We start from the raw sequence: 19,145 nt of genomic DNA on the forward strand, positions 1-19,145 counted from the left end.
CACAGAGCTATTAGAAAGAGGATTTGTGATAATCCTATTGACACAATCCAGAGAACATTACCTATTCCAGAACTCAACTGAAGTACAAACACAGTGCAGAAAGTCAAGCAGCTGGGGTGAGTTAACAATTAAGGGAATTGCAGTAAATGGATTGGGTGCTAGAGGCTTGCCTCCACATCCAAAGTTTCAATAGCAGGTTTCTTTGAGGGTGAGAGACAATAAAACACTGCAAGCTAATGTTTGCATTGAGAAACACCAAGATGGAGAGCATGTCTCTTTTGCCATTTTGGAAAGGTTTGGCAATAAAACGCGACAATGAAATGCTGAGGAATCCCACAGAGCTGCGTGTCTCATAGAAGTGGTCACCTTGGCCATGAAATGATCCTCTGCTGCATGGCCAAGGTGAGATCCACTGACGCAGGAGGCTTGTTTGCACCCAAGCCCAAGAGTCTGCCTATAGCCTATTCAGCAAAGTTCACTTCAGAAGGTGTATATTAAGGAGGCAGTTCTGGTTTCCCTACAAGCATGCAACTGATTCAATCTGCTCCAACATGAAGCTTTTGATGGGGCAGAAAAAAAGAATATATTTTAGGAAGTTGCTAAAAAAAAATACATATAAAGATGCTGTTTTAAAGGCCCAATAAACAAGTAATATGCAATAGCCCTAGGGTTGGAACAGAACTGAGTTTAGGCACTAAAATTTGCACACACCCTGAGTTCCTCACTTTTTCCCTGAAAGACTCAGTTTGCGTAATCGTAAAATGGAGGCAAAGAGTCTGGAAGGCAGGAGTAGGTTTGCATTCAGTGAGCCCTGAGTCAATCACAGGATTAATGTTCACTGATAGTAAAAGGATGAGAAATTTTGCATGGAGTGGGGCGGGGAGCATCCTGCAGAGAATATGCAAACTACACCTTGGCCCTGCCAGCACTTGGAGACACCCCTGATTCTTAAGGTTGATGGTGTTGCAAAATACCATCTGGATGCTAGCGGTTTAAACCACACCCAATACTCAATTGTCAAATTTGAAGCACTTGCCTAAGAACCCAGAATCCATCATGCTGTCTTCCAGCAAACTTCAAGCTGAATGTCACTCAAGGCATCACTGGAGCTCACAGGTGACCGGTCCTCAGCACAGCATGGCCTCGCCTCTCATTCAGCCTGGCATCCTGCGCCTTCTGTGGACAGAAGACAAAGTTGTATCCAAAAGCAGATCCTGCCCTGCCTGCCACCTCTGCCCATGCTGTACTTTAAAAGGCCCCTTGGGTTAAGGACTTGGCCAGTGTATAGATTGCATATTCTCTTTGCTGGATGCTCCCTGCCCCTCCAAGCAAGATTTCTCATCCTCTTAACATCAGCTAACATTAATCCTGTGAAGGACTCAGCACTCACTGAAGGCAAATCTCAGCACTCACTGAAGTGCAAATTTAGTGCTGAAACTCAGCTCTGCTTTTTCTGCATCTCAGAGAACATGTAACTTTGAATACAGTCCCCAGGTAACAAAGAAATAACCTAAAACACAACCTAAAGGTTGTGTTTCCAAGCTATAGGGGTCGGTCAGTATTTTAAGTATATCCCCTGACTACATGGCACTGTAAGAGAAAGTCCTTAAAGTTTGGGAGACACCATATTTATCACTGGAATTCCAACCCGAGCTCTGTCCACACTTGTTAAATCATTCAAGCGAAACTGTTATTTCTCTGGACCTTTCTTTTTTAGAGAGTATTTGGATCTGTTCAGAGGAGCTTTTTTTTTTTTCTTTTTTCAATTTTGTTTGGCTTTAACCTGGCTTCAGGGGTGACATAAACCTCATGAAATTGTGTATCAAAATGTGGGAGTCCGTGCATTTTTTTCTTGCAGGCATGCACAGCTTCCGCCAGGGTCTCAAAGGGATCTATAATCCAAAAGTCAATTAAAAGCCACTTCTTGAAGCAGATCCAAGACGTGTGCTCAGGAAGGTCTGGTGGAAGCCTGCCGGCTGGCAAACAGCTGTCTGGAAGCTGCGTCTGGGCAGCAAACACATTCGTTTTTCTTCCGCCATCTGATATAGATTCATAGGCATGGCAGATTTTTTTCTAAGATGTTTTCCATCAAACTAAGAAAATGCTATTTGCCCATGTTGTTGCTGTGAGTATCTTCTCACCAGTAGTATCACTACCATGGAGGGTGACTTTGGAGACGAAGGAGAAATCGAAACACAGAACTGAATTGACACATTTTGTAGCTGTCTCCTTAGATAGCTATTCACCTCTGTCTCAATCTTATTTAAAAAAAATAAATAGCGGCAGTAACTTCACTAGCCTGCTCCTTAGGGCTGGTGTTGGTGTTAAGAATTAGACACTGAATAAATTAAAAAGGAAGCAAACACTTTGCCAGAGAGGAAAGTTGGATTAAATTTACATCCTCATGATGCTTTCAACAATGACAGTCTGCACTTCAGGCTTGTATGTCAACTCTCCTGGAGGCATGAACATCATCATTGCACAGGAATAATCCACAAGAAAGCACACAAATGCCAGAGAATATTATTTCCAAGTCTCTGTAACGTGGAAGTCAGCCTTAAGACCATTGATAGCACATCATTAAGAGATCTTGTTTCCCCACAGCTTTTCCTGGACAACTGCGTTCAGGAAACTCATTGGGGGAAGGACAATTCTTTCCTTGAAAGCACAAATGTGACAAAAACTATGTTTTAAGTCCTCAGGGACCATTGTTCAGCCATAATGACTTCCTAGGGGAGGTTCTGCGAAGCTCCAGTGGTGTCATTGCATGACAATACACGGACATTCAGAATGACTATTCAAGGTGATCTTCCGATGATTAGCAAGTTGGTGTCCTTCCAATGACCACCCCGAAAGCATAGACCACTGCACTCGCTACACAGTGAAAGATGAATGAAAAGAATCCGAATGCCCAGTGTTAGAAAAATGGCAGCAAGTGATGGTGTGTCCCAAAAGTAATTGTGATGCTGTCAACAAAAACTATGCCCATGAGGAATATCTGAGGACATGAGAAGGAAACATCCAATGTGTTAAATGAATAAATCAGGGTTCAAAACTGCATCTAAATAAAGCATGATCCTAGGCATGCTTAAAAAAAAACATCTCTAACAGGAAAAATACAATATTTGCTGTATCCAGCTTCTTCCTCTATGGGCCTTGTATTTTCTTCTTTGCCATTCTCTGTTTACAAAGACAAGTGACTTAAAAATTAGCACCCTGGAGACTATGGTGGGGGTGTAACAGGGTGGTCCCCAGGAAAGGGGGAGGTTCCCTGCCCCACCCAAGGGAGGGTGGAGCTGAGCAGGAAGAGGAGAAGCTGCAAAAGAGACTGAGGAAGGAAGCAGGATGGAGCCAGGAGACCTGGAGGAGGCGCATGGAGCCTAGAGACACGTGAAGAAACTGCGCTTGTCTTTTGGTCGTGGACTGGGTGACACAGATGTGGGTGAGACCCGTGGGGAGGTGACAATGGCAGCTTTTATCTTGATGTTGATTTTGCTCTTTTCCTTCCGGGCTTGTCTGGTTGTTTCTGGCCCTTTTCTGTGGGTCCCTACTGGAAGATGCTTTAAACTTGTGGCAGGCTTTGGGGCCTTGCTCTGGGCCAGTCCCATTTGGATGGACTTTTACCCACGAGGGGACGGGTAACTTTGGGTGCTTCATTTAGAAACTAGACTCTGCCTTACCTGTATTGTTTCCTAGTTTTATTAAAGTTCCTTCCCCTTAAAGTCTCCTATGTTTTCTGTTGATGCGGCGGATGGCAGAACCCATTTAGAATAGGCAGGTTTGCGGGGTTTGGGCTGCCCCTCTCCCTGTCCTATAACAGGGGGACCATGGGTGAGTTGGTTGGGGGAGAGCCACAGTAACCACACCAGAAAGGAGAAACCCTCTGTCAAAAAATTAACAAGGATGTAACACTACGCTACTTCATTTTTAAAAGTTTTTTTTAAAATAGATAAATACTATGGGGTTCTTCCTGTTAAGGAAAAAAGTACTTTAAAATGCAAACATCTAGAAATAAAAACATCTTCATAAAATAAGGGTAATGTGTCTTTTCTCCCCAGGAAGCTAATACACTGCACTGGATGAACACAAGGGAAGGGCTAGTGTTCATGCCGCGGGGACTTCAGGCCTCTTGCCAGCTGCCTCTGCCTGTTTCTTCCCTCAACTGCCCTGAGTCCCAACACAGAACACAACAGAGCACAACTCCCTGTCCTGTGCTTATTTAATTTTGGCACTATTATGGGGACCCAGAGTCCCCCCACTCGTAACCTCCTATTAATGGTCCCCAGGGTGGAATGCCAGCTGTTGCAGGCCTTGGAAGCCAGCCTGAAGCCGAGATGCATGTTATCAATCTGATAGGAAATATTTTAGAGGCAGGATTCCATTTCTATCATCAATGGCCACTGGGCCTGGCTTTGAGTATTGTGCTGCCAGGATGACATTCTCTGAGTCAGGTTTAGGAGAAAAGGCACAGGCTGAATCCTGGGAGAGTCCTGGCTCTATCTGTTATGAGCTGTATGACTTTAGGTAGATGAGTCAACCTCTCTGTCCCTCAGTGTCCTGGACTATAAAATAATATTGACCCCGAGGCAGTTATTTACTGACTAAATGAGACTAGCTGCACGTAGCGCTGTGGCCAAGGGCATCTGTGTGCTTGAGCATCCGTCATCCATCACATCTGAAGTGACAGCTCAGCCTGCTGATGCTGCTGAGGAAATAGACGAATTCATAAGGCCCCGCATCTAATCATAGTGAGCAAGAAACCCACCGCAGAGACTTGCGGGGGAAGGCACTAGCTTAAGTTAGTCTCCAAATACGGCCTCACATCAGAGTTGCCAATTCCATAAAGAATTCAAACTAGCAAGAGCAAAATAAAGACTGTGGTCATCAGAAATGACCATGGAGGAGGTTACCTTGGAATGGCATTGATGGCTGCTAAGCTCCCTAGAGGTGAAACACTCCCACCAGGTCTATCTTGCAGTCCCAAGTCCAAGATCATCTACAAAATGTGTTTTCAATATCTGTCTTCCCTGCTCCTCTGCTCCATCCCACTCCACTTTTTCACTTTAAGACCATTAGAGTTAATACCTTTGCGGAGCTATGTGAGAAAATAATAAATGACAAAAATCTGTGACCATGGTCTATAAGAATTATTTGGTGGTTCCTCTCAAGATGGCCGATGTTCTTGACAGTCAGGTGGTTTGATGCTAGTCCAAGCATCTATATTTTACTCTGAGATGTATCTGGTTTGGTAGAGGGGTGCCCAGGTGGCATGTTCACCATCACTTCCAGGTCCCTTGCAGAGCTTCAGCACCCCACAAATATCCCCAAGAGAGGAAGAGGCTTCTCTAACCAGCCCCCATAATTCTTAAATTACGTTCCTCATTGGTGTTTTGCTTTTCATCCAAGCAATAACTGCCAGTTGGTGAATACTGGAATATACAGTACACGTTGCTCTGTTCCATGCCTGGGATGTGGTGGTAAATGAGAGGCTAAATCCTTGCCTTTGTAGAGCCACATTCTAGGGAGAAAAACGCACACCCATGTAAACGATACAGAAGATGATTCCAGATGGTGTGATGTGTCCCAAGGAAACAAGGCCAGGCAGTGGAGCTCTAGAGAAGATGATGGTGGAAGTTCTCCCAGACACAATGCTTGGAATAGAAAACTGATGGGGAGATTTTCTCCTTACTTCAGCTATATCCCTCACTCCTTCTGAAGGAATGGTAAGTCCTAGAGAATAACACTCTAGCCTGCTCTGTTTTCTTGCCAGCGAGCATTAATTGAGGACCTTCATAGACTATTTGTAGAAAGGTCATACTACAGCAATGTCTAAATCACAGAATCTGTAAGAGCATTACTTATTACACTGTACAGAGTTTACCCTTTAAAATTTGTCTCCCCAATTCAACAGGGGTACAAATGACAAATGGTTATGGCTGTGTGGAAAAGCAACTAAGGAGCTCTCTGAAGAGATCTGAACGGCTTCTCAGAGCAAGTGACATTTTCACTAGATTATGAAGGAAGAGTTGGAATTCTCTAGAGAGGAGTAGAAGCTTCTGGCAAATAAGAAAAAAGGAAGAAAGCTTAATATGTATAACTAATGTCTTCCTTCCGTCCTCCTGTCCTTCCTTCCTTCTGCCCTCCTCTCCTTATATCTATTTTTTTTAATACCACATTAATGAGCCAATATGCCTGGTTCCCAATTCAGGCTCTCAATTTTCTTTTCAGCACATTTATTTTACAGTTCAAAATGTATGGCTAAGGGATTTTACTCTTTTTCTCAATCCATCCTCTCAAGTTTGGCTGTTACTTAAACAAGTAGGACTACTTTTCCAGAGGAAATTAAATGGATAGACTCTCTCACGTCCTGCAATTTCACCTGCCTTGAATTCCAAGCAACAAAAGCAATGCCATCATTACCACTTTTTAGGGCGTGGAGGGTAAACAAAGAGTTGGTACAACATTGCAGCAACCCGGAGCCTTCAAGAATGAGTATGGTGGCAAATACGACAGGTATCGATTATCTGCCCCCTCCAGATATTACACAACCTGTTAAATTGTCAATTTATTTTCCTCTGAAACCACTTATGAATGCACAGCTAAGACAGGAAGCTGGGGGGCATTTGGATAATTTAAGATAATCTTGCTTCCTCCTTTCTCCTGCCCCCTCTCCCTGCCCCCATGTTCATTTTGCAGATCAAGGCAGCAAAGGTAGAGAACAGCATCACTCATCTGCACCAAACACTTTTACAATCTCTTGTCTTTGGCTGCCTGGGCAACTGGGCAATCTGAGCAGGGAGGAAAAAAAGTCCACAAGAATCCACCCACTAATTAAGCCTTTATCTTCTCTGTATCTCAGAGTCTAGCACAAAGGAAGTGTTTTTGGGTTTTGGTTTTGGCTTTTTATACTGAGAATTTTTTAAATAAAGACAACCTCTTCATGGACAATTGCATATGTATACAGGACGTGAGAGAAAAACTAGGCCAAAGGATTTTAATTATTTTTAGTTATAGGTCATTCCTTCAAAAATATACTAGGAATTTCTGGTAGAGAGGCGTGCGGCTCTGAGTCACAGGTATCCAGCTCCTCTCTCTTCCATGTCTACCTGATGTCCTGTACTTGACCGTGCCAGAGCTCCACTGCCAACGCCAGCCCCCCCACTTCCACCTCTGTCCATCTTTCTCCTCTCACTCTTCAAACAGGCACAAGGTAGATAATCAAGTACACTAAGTAGACTTCTGACAAGGAAATGTGACACACCTGTGTCCCTCCTCTTAGCAGTACCTCCTCATCCGAGGAATGATTGCTTTGGAACACATTCCTCACTCAACTACAACCCTCCCCACCCCGCCCCCCCAGAAGGGAGAAAGGCTGACAGTTTACTAATCCGATGGAGGGAGGAAGGGCAGAAGGAGGAGAGGAAGGAATTAAAAATATAAAATACCCTGGAGTCAGAAATCCTGCCACCACTAATCTGGACAAGTCAAATAGCCCCTCCGAGTCTTGTCTTAGTCATCTGAAAATGGAGCTGGTAAAGAGAACCCACATAACAAAAAGGCACAGATCAGACAGTATCATGAACAAATGCTCAGAAATATTGACTATTACAATATTATTATGGGAGCAGGAAGGAGTAAGCAGGTCTAGTCTGGTTGACTGGAGAGAGTGTCAGGAGCAAAGTGATTTCACAGTAATTCTGCTCAGATAACATATTTTGAAATGCTCAGAAGAAAAAAGCCCCAAAAACTCTGTGTTGTATGTGGGCCTCTGAAGGAAGAAACTTGTAATTGAAATATAAGACTCCAACTGTGCAGCACACTGGCATGCTCCCCAAAAAGGAAAAGCGTAGGATGATACCCACTTCTCCTTTATCAGAGGGACACGTGGAGTTAATTCATTAGGGGCTGGAGGAAAAGAGTGTGGCACTGTGTCTGGCCTGGAGTAAGCACTCCAGAAATAGAGGTTGTGCTGAAATAATTACTATTGGGCTGGCGGCTGCTGCTAGGAACCATTCAATGTCTCTCGACATTGAGGCCACCAAGAATTGTTCACCTCCAGTTCTATCAGAGATCATCCCCTCCTTATTGAATGCCTCCCATCAGCAAAGGTTAGCATGAGAGCAGAAAAAAGTTATTGAAAAATCATATGAGATACTGAGCACAATATAAATCGACTTTTGTGAAAATTTCACCAGCTATAATGTTAAGGAAATGAAAGACTAAACTTGCTCATACTTGGAGAGTTAACGAGAAATCTTGTTTTATTCTGCCCTTGTTAAAATCTTCCTGCTGTTCATCAGCCCAGCTTGTTAACTTTCAAACAAAGCTAAAATCCCTGAAGACCCTGACCATGTCCTGCCTCCAGATGTCTTTCTGACCATCCATCGGTCAGGCATGGAGGAGCAAAACCACCGAGTCTCCTGACCTCCAAACACTCCAGTGGAATTATTTTGACTAATCAATAATCATTTTCTTTCTTGTCACTTGTCTCCTACATATGAAAAATTGAGTGCTAGGAAATGGTTTAGTTCTTTGAATATTCTAATTGATTAAGATTTTATTCCATTTTACTGACTTAAATGAATCCAATGTTAATATAAAAATTACTATTAGCCAAGCTCGACACTATGGCCGAACATTTTTGAGTCCCAAATGGATGTGGATGTGTTAGAAATGGTGCCTGAGTTGCATTTGTTGACTAAATCTTGTCACCTTTATGAGCTATTTTGAATAGTTTCTCTATAATTGAAGATACTGAACTTTTTAATGTAAAAGTTCTCAAACTCACTTAAATCACAGCCCTTGCTTTAATAATCTGATGAAAATTGTGAATTTTCACCCCTGGAAAATGTAGGGGTGTGTGTGTGTGTGTGTGTGTGAGAGAGAGAGAGAGAGAGAGAGAGAGAGAGCCCCCTGCCCTGCCATGTCTAACCACGCTCTCTCTTTATTTTATTTTATATATTTTTCATATCATTTTTCATTTTTACAAAATGTATGCATTTTCATCTTGGTTATATTCCCTATACAACTCCCACCTCCCTTATTTTGACCCTAATCCCTCTTCCTCTCTCACCACCCCACTGCCCCCCACCTCCGTAGTGTGTCTCTGGTTTATAGTTGTTTGTTGATTTTGATTTTTACTTTATTATAATTAGTCTTTTTCCTGGCCCCTTATTCAGGTTTTCTAAATTCCTGCTATGAGTGAGATCATCCAGTATTTTTCTTTTTCTTTCTGGCTTATTTCGCTGAGCATGATTCCTTCCAGATCCATCCATGTTGCTGCAAATTGCATGTGTTTATCTTTTTTGATTGCTGAGTAATATTCCATGGTGTGTATGTGCCACATCTTCTTGATCTAGTCAACTATTTTTGGGCCTTTGGTTTGCTTCCAAGCTTAGCTATTGTAAATAGTGCTGCTATAAACATAGTGGTGCAGGTGCCCTTTTGAATTAATGATTCTGTGTCCTTTGGGAAAATACCTAGGAATGGAATTGCTGGATCATATGGAAGCTCTATCTTTAGTAGGTTGAGGAACCTCCACACAGCTCTCTCCACACATAGTGGTTGGACCAGTTTGCACTCCCACCAGCAGTGCAGGAGAGTTTCTTTTTCTCCACATCCTCACCAACATTTGTTGTAGCTAGTTTTTTTTTTTTTTTTTTTTGCTATGCACCATTCTCACTGGTGTAAGATGGTATCTCAGCAGAAGAGATAAAAAGGAACCTCTCCAAAGAGGAAATGCAAATGGCCAACAGGCATATGGAAAAATGTTCAGCATCCCTTATAATCAGGGAATTGCAAATTAAAACTAGAATGAGCTACCATCCATGCCCTCTTAATGAACTTTGCCCCCCAAGTTCCTCCTCTGGGCTATCCAACTCTTCCAACAGGGAAGAATGAATGGACCTTCTAGAAGTGGCCAGTGGGTCTTAGAGAGAGAAGGGTTAGGTGCGAGCTTAGGTGCAAATGCCTGGAGATCCAGAAAAGCAAGCAAACCTAACGAAACAGCATCAGTGCCAACTTGCAGAGATGCACAGAAAATTCCAGAGCCACAAAAGAGGCACTCTTTGCCATTGTTTTTCTCTATTCCTCCAAATCCCAGCTCTCCTAAAGCATACCCATGGACCCCTACAAGTTTCAGGGACCCCATGTTAATAACATCTGGCTTAGACTTTCTTTTGTTGCTGAATGGTCAAATACTTCATAAAAGCAGTGCTTAAATTGTGTACATATGAAAGAGTTACTCTGAGGTCTACAAGCCTCACATAGAAACTGTTCTTATTGAATTTGGTTAATTGAATTTTTCTAGCGTATTGAATTTTCCTGAGAGGTCACATATTAATTAACCAAAGATAAGCTCTTCCGCATTATAAATGGGGCCACGTTGGAAAACTCCGTCTCCCTCCCTGAAAAGCAGGACACACTGACATCTGTCACCTCTGCCCCTGCTCAGCTGCTCCTCCAGCCCCTGTGGGAAGAAGCTGCCTGGTGTCCTCTGAAGGGAATGTTTCTCATCACAGTCAAATTGAAGCTTCAGAACAGAGAAAAAATCTGATTCCTCAATGGAGAAGCATCAAAACAGAAAAAAAAATTTAAGAATTTGAACATGGAGTCCAGTCATTCAGTTTTGAAAACATTCACATCTAGCTGGATCTTTGTGGTAAAGAAACTTTGTGAGTGAAAGAAATATTTCACTCACTCTTTAATATAATGCTTAATCATTTGGGTCTTAAGAAGTAAATGGGGAGCTTTAAAGCTATGTCTCCTTAGCTAAGCTGCTTCACTTGACCATTTTCCTCTCTAATCTACTTCAAAACTTAGCAAACTGAAAAAGGGGTGATACTGTCTCATTCTCTTTACTTCAAATTTAAGTTCTAGCTCGATGTCAAAGTAATTGGCTATCTCGAGATAATTACATAATTCTAGGTTCCTATTATTTCATTGTTAAAATGGGGACATAAAATACCTTTCTGACATGAAGTTTATAGGCAGTCAGCCAGATTACATTTGTAAGATACCCATCACTTTATTAACCTGTAGTAATAAAGTATCAATTAAAAGTAGCTACTTTAAACCACTAAATGACAACAAAGCATTATAGTTTATCAGTTAATAAAGAAAAAGAACCATTAAAATATTTAGTCAAAAAGAAGAAAGAAAGAGAAAAAAATGAAGAACAGATGGATAAATTGAAAAGAAATGGCAAGATTAAACTTTAAACCTAGCCATAACAACAATCACATTAAATGGAAATACTATGCATATCACACTTAAAAGGTAGAGATTGTCATATTTGTTTAAAAACAAAAACAAGACCTAACTAAATTCTACCTACAGGAAATGCATTTCAAATATAAAAACACAAATAGTTGTGGATAGTACAAAATTGAGACATGATATAACATGCTATCACTAATCAAAAGAATGCTGGCATATCACTTTTAATATCAAAGTAGATTTTAGAGCAAATAATGTTACTAAGGGTAAATATGGTCATTTCATACTGATAAAGAATCAATTGAAATCACAACCATCCTAAATATTGATGCACCTAGTAACAGAGCTTCAAAACACACAAAGTAAAAACTGATAGACTATAAAATGAAATATACAAATCCACAATATTAGTTGGTATAGTTTAAGATAGGGATGTAGTTGAATATCCCTTTCTCAATGATGGGTAGATAAAATCAGGAAATATATAGAAGTTTTGAAATGCTATCTGTTAATTAGAACTGAATTGACATAGAATTTTCCACCCACAACAGTATAATACACATTGTTCTAAAGTGTACAAGGAATATTTACCAAGAGATACCTCTTTAGGGACCACAAAATTTTTTTAATGAAATGTAAAGGATTTAGATCATATTAAATGTCCCCTGAACACAGTGGAATTAAATAAGAAATCAGCACTAGAATGATCACTGAAAAAATCTCCAAATATTCAGAAACTAAATTACACATTTGAAAAAAAAGACTTGTAGACCAAAGGAAATCAAAAGGTAAATTTAAAACATAGTTTAAAATGAAGGAAAATAAAGCAACATATAAAGATGTATTAGATCCTCCTAAAACAGTAATTGGGGGAAATTTATAGCCTTAAATGAGTATATTAGCAAAGAAGAAAGATCTCAAATAAATAATCTCAACTGTCCCCTTAATAAATCATTATAAAGGAGAACAAATTAAAAATGAAAGTTAGTAGAAGAAAGGAAATGCTAATGACAAGAACAGAAACTAATTAAAATTAATCAATGTCTATTGATTCAATGCAATCTTAATCAGAATCAAATCAAGCTTTTCTTGTTTGCAAAAATTGATGAGTTGACTCCAAACTTCATATACAAATTCAAATGATTTAAGATAACCAAAGATTTTGAGAAAGAACAAAATAGCAAACCTTACCTGATTTCAAAAAAACATAAAAATGTAGTAATACTGTCAATCCTCATTATTCTTGGATTTCATATTTGCAAGTTCATCTACTTGGTAAAATTTGCCAAGGTCCATGAGCAAACTTGAGATAAATTTACATTTATCATATTGATTGCAGTGAGAGTTTCAAGAATATGTAAAAAAAAATTTAGCAAATTCTACACCTTTCCAAGAGTCACAAGGAAAATTTTGAGATAAAAGACATATTTATTATATCAATTATGCTGATAGTTTCAGGAAGGTGTACACATGGAAAAATTTATGAAATTCTATAATTTAAATAAGTGCACTTAGCTGTATGTCAAGAAAACTGTTAAAAAATATTTTCACCTACTCTTTACCACACTCAATACAGATTTTTCACACATCCCTTGAGCATTTACTAATTTGCAAGGAATTTAAAAACAAGAAAAAATATGCTGAAGATTCAACTGAACGCAATAAAGTCTTCTATGATATTTCCGGAGGTATGGTGGATTCCATTAATCTCTCCAGCATGGATCTGGATTACCATTTCTTGTGGCTCCAGAAACTTGGAATTAAACTGTGAAAACTTTGTCTTATATTTCCTTTTGAGTACTCAGATATATGCAGGAGGGTAAAAATTCTTTCATACATAAATAATTTAAAATATGAGTGCTATCAAAATCTTTCATCCTCTGAGCTACATTTCTCCCTGTAAGTATAAGATGTTACAAATAAGTAAGGGGTGAAGGAAAGCATGAACTTTCTGGAACTTGATTAATTAGTAGCATATACCTACCTGTACCTTAATATACAAATAGCTATGTACATAAACAATTGTAGATTGTGGCTGCATTACATAAGTTTCCTAGCTCTATCCTTGAGAGGTTATAGAGCAGGGACACCCAGCAGCAAGAAGCACATTTGTGCCCAAATCCTGGTTTTTCTAATACCTTTTTCTAGCAAATGGAGCCAGGTTTCCTTGGCAAAATTACTGATCCTAGAGTTGAAACAGAGAAAAGGATAGGAGCTTGTGAAAGGGACATAGCAGCCAACTTGAAAGAGCTGAAAGAACTGTAATGACTAAAGCTGGAACAACCTAAGCAGCAAAATTAAGAGCATAGTATTGGGTCATAACTTATGTATGAATTAAAGATGCATGAGTCCATGATAATGTAAATAAATAACAGAATATGGAAAGGGAAAAGTAGTAGCTTTATAATGGAGCATTCTGGAAGACACCATCTAAACCACTGGATCAAAATAACCATCATGTGTGATGTCGTATTATTAGTACGTACCCTGAAATGATTTGAGAAGAAGAGCACTTCAGCTCTGTGGTCTTCATTCCCAAAATTCAAAGTCCAATTTATACACAAGGAAAACAATGGAAAAACCAATGAAAAATAGGTGAAATCCAAATAAAGCCTGGAGTTTAGTGCATAACATTGAAATAATTATCTCTTAAATTTGACAAGTAAGCCACAGATTTTATAAGGAATTGCATTAGGGAAATCTGGGTGGTGGGTGCACAGAAACACTCTTTTCTATTTTCTTGGAAGCTTTTCTATAAATCTAAATTTATTCCAAAAGAAAAGCTTATTTTAAAATACTTCCATCATCTTATTAAATTGGTTAAAAGTTTTCAAAGAGTGACAGAAGCTCGTCATCATGAAACTGCTCAACTGGGCGTGCAGAGGAATGCTGAGATTTGATTCTGGCCCGTGGCATGAAGAATCCTATTCTGAGTCAGAGACGGCAATTCAGTTGTTCTTCTTCCATAACCCTAGCAATGCCAAAGACTGAATCTGCTCTTGCAGGGGCCTGGCAACCTCTCAAATCACCCTTTAGAGCAGAGCGACCATGTCCTGATCACGGATGACATGTGTCATTGCCTCTCATGACACAGGGCAGCCAAGAACCAAGCCTTCCTGGTAGGTCCCAGCACAGGGTTCAGATAACCTGGGGTGGGAGGCAGGAGAAGCTGTGAGCACCGGCTATTCAATAATCTTTTCTGCTTAAGCAATCTAAACAGCCCAGTTAGCTTGATATTTTTAATGCAAGGATTTTAGCAAACAAGTTTTAGACATACTCAAATGTGTATCATTCCTCCGAGAGACAGAATCACATGCTTATCCAATTTGCCAGCTGACAATTTAGCCATCTTGCTGCATCTCAAAACCAATTCAAACAGACACATTACTCATCCTGGGTGACGCTGGATGCACTTGTCTGCAGACAGATGCGTTTAGCTGGCTCTCTCTTGGTGGGGTCCTCTGTGTTTTATTTTTTAACATTTTAAGAGAAGAGTCTACCTGCAGAGGATATAAGATGCCCAATCAAATTCAAATGATGTTCTCTGGAAATGTCACCAGTCTCGCACAGCTCCAAGAATTAATTCAAGGCAAGTTTGAAAGGATGCCCAGTACTCATCATTGGAAATCATCCCTGTCCCCATCAGTGGGTTTCTCCGCGAGTCTCTTAAACATCTTTTCTTCATCACAGTGTCCCTCTCCCCATGTAAAAGACCTCCGTGATTCGTGAAATATTTGAACATTTGATTAAATGAGCTGCAGACAAAAACCAACTGCTCTGAGGCTAAATGACAGTTTAGAGAGCCTATCCCTGAGGAGTCATCAGGGTTACTAGCATGGCAAGTTTTATCAAAATCTGACCAAGGATCTGCCTGTTAAACTCCCACTGCTGTCGCCTGCCTGCCTGGATATCTGGGCAAGGCTCTTCCCAGATGCCCTTGCATTGCCTTCCTCTCCCCTACTCACACCACCCTAGATACCTGTTGGGAGTCTGTTGTCCTAAAGGGAGCTGGAGTTTTTGGAGAATACTTGTTTTCTCTCTATTCAGAGATTTAGGGTGTTAGATGTTCTGCAAACAGAACTTCTTTTTTAGAATTGACTCCTATTTTTTGAGGACATATTGGCTTGTGTGCATGTTCCCTACATGTCATACAAACAACTGTAAACCTGGAACTCAAATGATGTTATATACTAATGTTACTTCAAATATTTTTAAAAATATTTTTTAAAAATTTAAAATATTTTTTAAAATATAAGATGATAAATTATTGGTAAATTACGGAAAGGTAAACATGTGGGGCATTAATCATAGATAAGTGCTTTTTAGTAAGGCTGTTTATGTAGATTTTTCTTAATGCCTCCTCATCTCAGGTGATAAGGTTATTCTCTTTCTGGTTCAGGAAAGGGCTGGGGGGGGGAACTTTACAAGGGAATTCACACCCTGCTTTTCAGGCAGATGGACGAGGGCAGAGAGATCATCCATATGTTTATTGCCAATTGCCTTCTGTTCAAAAATGATTCTCATGCCAAAATGCTATATTTTAGGGTGGCATATTTTGATCCCCTACAAATACATCCTGATGAAGTACATTCATCTTAGGAGTGTAAGGTTACTTTAATATTTGAAAGTCAATCAATATAAATCATCATATTAGCATATGAACTTCTCAACAGAGGCAAGAAAGGCATTTGTTAAAATTCAACATCTGCTCAAAATTAAGAGGAAAAAGCTTATCACGAAATATGAACAAGAGAAAATTCTTTAATTTGTGAAAATATGTCTACTTGGAAAGTTAGAAGAAATATTGTCATTATTCAGATATGATATGATTGTGCTTATCAGTAATTCAAAATGGTATGTGTGATACATATATATACACACATATATATGCTTCAAATACATACATACATTTCAAATAATTAGAAAATGAAGTTTAACAGTGTGACTTACAGTAGCATTAAAAACATCAAGTGCAGAGGAATAATGTATCAATAATTTTAAGAGCAAAAGACCTCGAATGAAAATTGAGAAAAAATTTTAAAAGTTCTAACCATGTGGGAAAATATTCCATGCAAATGGATTCAAATTCTCAGTGTGTACTAAAAGATGTCAATTCTCCCCATATTGATATGTAAATTCAGTGCAATCTCAACCAAAAACCCCCTGAGGAGTGTGTACGTGTGTGTGTGTGTGTGTGTGTGTGTGTGTGTAACTGAGATGCTGATTTGAAAATGTTTATGTTGCAATGCAAAGGATATAGAAATCAATCTTGGAGAAAAAAACTGGAAGACTTCCATCACCAAATATTGGGGCTACTATAAAGCTACAATAAAGAAGAAAGCATCATATTGGCAGAAGGCTAGAACAGACTAGAGAGTCCAGAACCAGATCTACATATATACAGTCATCTGACTTAAGGCAGAGGCACCATTGTATTTATACAACTATAATTCCATTGTTCATTGCAAAAACAGAAAAATTAATTTTTGATGATTGAAGTCAGAATAGTGGTTACTTTTGGGGGGAAGGCATGACTTGAAAAGGGCACCAGGGCACCATCTGCATGCTGAAAACATTCTGTCTGCTTGGAGGCAGTTACTGGTTGTGTATGTGCTTAAGAGCTCATGCAGTGCGTGCTTGAGATATGTGCACTTGCTGTGTGAATATTATTCAACAAAAAAATTAAATATTATAATCCATAGATTTTGATGTTTGTTGACTTAAGCCTCACCCCTGACTTAAGCCTCTTTCCCTACTTTCCTACATCTGGGCAAACTGATAACAAAGCCTGGGTGCTCCCTACTTTGGTGCTGATGGGAGGTTCAAATCACTCAAACTCTTGCCTTAGCATGGGAATCCTTGCCTGAGTAGGTAGGTAGGTAGGTAGGTAGGTAGGTAGGAATGTAGAAATGTAGGTAGGCAGGCAGGCAGACAGACAGACAGATACACATATACATACATACATACATACATACATACATACATTCATACATACATACATACATACATACATACATACTTGTAAGGCAGCGTGGGCAGGAATTTGGAGATAAATGCTCAATGTGCTTACACAGAGTCAGAGTCAATTTATGATAAACAATTAGTGAATATTTACTTAAATAACTGGAACAAATATAAAAAGGCAAAACCAGTCTCCTTTTTGGTTCTCTCCAACAACTTTCAGACCTGCTCGGGAGCTTTCCTGCTGTTCCCAGAAAGTCTCTTTATGTGAATAGAAGTCTTTTTATATCCTCTTGGTGTGTGTATGGCATCATCAGTCTCAACATCCAAATTTTAGCTTGGAAATTCCTCTGCAAATGGCCACAACAGAAGGAAAGTGATTTTGCCTTTATCTTTTCTATTTTATTTCCTGCTACACCCTCAGCACTTTCAGCAGCACCTTGCACTTAATGGTTACAATAAATATGTATAAATGGAAAGCTATTGATAAGTACAAGGTTAGATAATAAAATAATTTGAATTGTGGGAGAATCGATGGGAAGATATTGGTAGAAATCGCAACGTACATCTCTAAACCAGAAACAATGAAGACCTCTAAGTCAAGCACATGCCGTAAGCAGCATCAGCCATAGAGGAGCTTCTACGCACAGTAAAATAAACCTACTTAGACTTATGAAAAAAGAAGCCATCTGGTAAATGAATAAGAGTTGCACAAGTTCTGGGATAAAGATGTCAGGAATTTCATTTCTCGTTATGTGGAACAGCCGGCAAATGGGTCTCTATGGAAATGCTCCACTCCCTGGTGAGCACAGTATGACTCTTGTTTGGAAAAAAATGAAAAAGAGAAAGAACCCCGGTGCTGTGCATTCATTCTAATGACCCTATCCATAGGCGTGAGCTCAGTGAGGCTTCATGCTGGAAGCGAACCCAAGAGCATGGGTGTGGCAAGGTGACCAAGACTGTGTTAACAAGAATCTCCTCTGACTGGATTTTAGTTAGAATCGGAAGTCTCCACTGGGCTCCCCATTGTAGCACTAGCAGTCTGGACTCAAGGTTTCTCTGGGGAAATTCTTCCCTGGAGGGTTCCAGAATTCAGAACACAGCCTTCCCTGTATTCCTGGATTTCCTCAGCTCTGAATGGATGCCCAGTGGAGACCCTTTGTCCTGGAAGAGTTTCACCTAGGTGCCAGGTGCATCTCCATGTGATCTGCTGCTGCTGGGCATCAGGGATTGCGCAATCGGCTGGCTGCGAGTAGGGAGTGAGATTCGGGTGTTATCAGCTGGTTTCGTGTCTGGGTCTCTGTCTTTGTACATAAGAAATGAAGCCTGTGCCTATGGAATGAAAATGCTCAAACTCGCTGGGAGGTGCTCTTAAGAAGACAGTAAACGAGTTCCAGGATGACAGCTCACAATAGCCTTATTGGATCAGTAATTTGAGATAAGTAGGGACTCTTTTTCACAGGCAAGAAATTAGAAAATTTTTAGAACCAGAAGACTACAGGTTCCCATCTCAAGCTGAGGGCAAAAGTAGAAAGAACTACTTCAAAACAATGACAGGACCATCCAGGCAGAAGCCCGCCCAGGCTTCCAAAATGCAAGTCACTCTCCTTACAGTTCAACTTTTCACCATTTATGTTTTGGGTGGAACAGAAATCTGCAGATGCCTGCCTTGAAAGTAACTAAGATGAAAATAAAATAGAAAAGAAAGAAACTGAGATGCATGATTTGAGGGAGTTATATAAATTAACATGATTTGAGGGAGTTATATAAAATAACTAAGATGCATGATTTGAAGGGTTATATAAAGTAACACAGGCGATCCCAAAGCTTTGCTTTCTAAAAATAACACAAAAGGTTCTCCTAGGATCTTGTAGATTAATAGCCAGGAATAAATGCTCAGAGCTCTGTGCAAACTACCTTTGCAATGGGACTCCTGAGAGGCAAGGTTATTAGGGCTGCAGAGCTCT

The 19,145-nt window shown here is 40.0% G+C and overlaps 1 long non-coding RNA gene across 2 annotated transcripts in view; it reads right to left on the minus strand.

Moving 5' to 3' along the window:
- Positions 1 to 19,145, minus strand: part of LOC119233579 (uncharacterized) — a 257,802-nt gene that overhangs the window by 53,174 nt on the left and 185,483 nt on the right. The gene's annotated exons all lie outside the window — the stretch shown is intronic.

The sequence above is a fragment of the Talpa occidentalis genome, unplaced genomic scaffold (genome assembly GCF_014898055.3).
Source record: "Talpa occidentalis isolate TD23 unplaced genomic scaffold, MPIMG_talOcc4v2.1 talOcc4.8, whole genome shotgun sequence".
Taxonomy (NCBI): Eukaryota; Metazoa; Chordata; class Mammalia; order Eulipotyphla; family Talpidae; genus Talpa; species Talpa occidentalis.